The sequence below is a fragment of the Sciurus vulgaris genome (genome assembly GCF_902686455.1).
Source record: "Sciurus vulgaris genome assembly, contig: HiC_scaffold_381_arrow_ctg1, whole genome shotgun sequence".
In the NCBI taxonomy this organism is placed as follows: domain Eukaryota; kingdom Metazoa; phylum Chordata; class Mammalia; order Rodentia; family Sciuridae; genus Sciurus; species Sciurus vulgaris.
Genome location: NW_027632661.1, coordinates 1,522,316 through 1,524,496, shown reverse-complemented (window position 1 = coordinate 1,524,496; position 2,181 = coordinate 1,522,316).

Genomic DNA, 2,181 nt, shown 5'->3' with positions numbered 1-2,181 from the left:
GTTGACTATCATCTCTTCATTAAAGGAAGCATTTTTCTGTCTCTATACAAATTTTAATTTTTTATGTTCAACTTTTATTTTATAAAATTACAATCAAGATTAAAGTGTTTAATATGTTGTCCTAATGTTTTCTTTCTTTCTGGTATGGGCTTGTCTTTTCTTTCAGGGAGTTGAGATGAAGCTAATCACAAGTAGGAGTAAATTGGACTGGATTAAAATGTTACTTATTTTTGTTTCAAGTCTGAATTGAATTTCAGCTAGGCCTTTGACCCAGGGCTTTAAATGAAACTGATATGCCTACATGTTTTCCACCTGCTAACCACAGATGCTTACTTAGCTATTTCTTATGGTCTATAACTTCATGAACATAATATTTATTGTATATTGACACTCTTCCAGATTCCAAACAGTCATACAAATGCTTTCATTAATAGTTTAGCTTGCTTCTCTCTTCCATGTTAGCTTCTAATGATAGAATTCAGGAGGAACAGGGGGGATTTACAATCCAATCTCCCAGTATCTTTGAAGCTCCATTGTCAAGAGAAATGGAGCCCTTTTATAGACTCTTGTTAATATTGATGGGCATTCTCAAGAGATGCAGTGTAGAATTGGGTGAAGAATACAGGCCACTCAGGTTATGAATTGTTCTCATGTTTACCACAGAACTGAGAATTAATGGATTTTACTTTGTAGGGTAAGGAATGACACAAGAACCCCTTTTGCTAGAATATTGGGGGCTGTGCCATGTTGGTGGCGCTGGGATGGTGCCTGATCACATCGACAGTGAGGAGGTTAATTGACATAAGCACACTCAGGTGATTTTCTCGTCCATGCACACAATGTATGCACATGTGTTCTCGAGCACTAATTGCCTGCTCGGAGCATCTCACCTAATCTTTGCATAAGAGGCGTGGCACTGCTCTCCGCCTCCTGGAGGTGATATAAACATAGGCAGAGTGAGACAGCACAGCAGCCAGTAGCAGAAAAGCAGGAGAAGAAAGACACACGTTCGGCAGCAGCCAGAGGGAAAAACACGTGGCAGCAGCTAGAAGGGAAAAGCAGCGGCAGCAGCCAGAAGAAAGAACATAGCAGCTAATAGGGATGGACAGCAGCCATTAGCAGAAAAGCAGTAGAAGAAGACACACGAAGGGAAAAGCAGCTAGGAAATGCGTGACGGCAGCTAGTAGGGAAAAGTGGCACAGCAGCAGCGGAAGACAGATCATGGAATGGAGAACTGAGACACATCACTAGGGCACAGGGTGGACGAACCCTTAGTTCACAGGATGCAGGACTTTAAGGTGTAGCAAGTCTCTTCCTCTAAGCTCTAAGCAAAGCCTGTCTTTCTCTCAAAGTTTCTCTCTTAAGCAAAGTTTCTTTCTCTCTGATAAGCGGGGTCTCTCTCTCTCTCTCTCCTCTCAAAGCAAGTAAACCTCATTTCCTCTATCCTCTATAAGTAAACAAGCAAGAAAGCAGTGCACTAAAGAGAAAGATAGAAGTGCGTCAGTTTCCACTCCACGACCTATAAGACCTGTGCAAGTTGTTGCTGCAGGCGGTGACAAATATCCACAGATTTTGGAATCGCAAAGAGCCAGCAACACTAGAACTCACAGCACAACAAGGAAATAGAGAAATTAGGCATGTGGTATGTTGGTGGTGGATAGAAAAATGTCAAAAAAGAAAAAGGATTTGACAGTTTGCAAATGCTTCAGGTACACTTTTCCTGCTCAGTAAGTCCTATTACACAGTTGGATATTCTAGAACTACTTTTGATATTCAGATTTTGGCCATGTTGGGTCTTCACATTTGCATTTTAGTAGAGCTTATGGGGTTTAAATTTCTGATATTGTGGTGCACTCTTGATTTGGAGAGCCAGGGTTTAGTGCTGCATATCCCAAATTCAACTCGGTTATATTGTAGGTCGTGGGTGTAGGTTTGGTGATGTAAGGAAAGCCTTTGCTAATGGTTCTTGTGTCAGAAAAATAGGAATAGCATATGGATAATCAGCTGTCACTTGCAAGCAACCAGGAAGACTCAGGAATTTGCAAGGGCATTAATGTCTTTACAAGGGGAATTAGAGTCAGTAATAATGGTTGATTACAGAATGAACTGGCGATTACTACTTCCTATATTTGTAGAATATGATGAGGCTCAAGATACATTGTGGAATTTACCATGAATGAT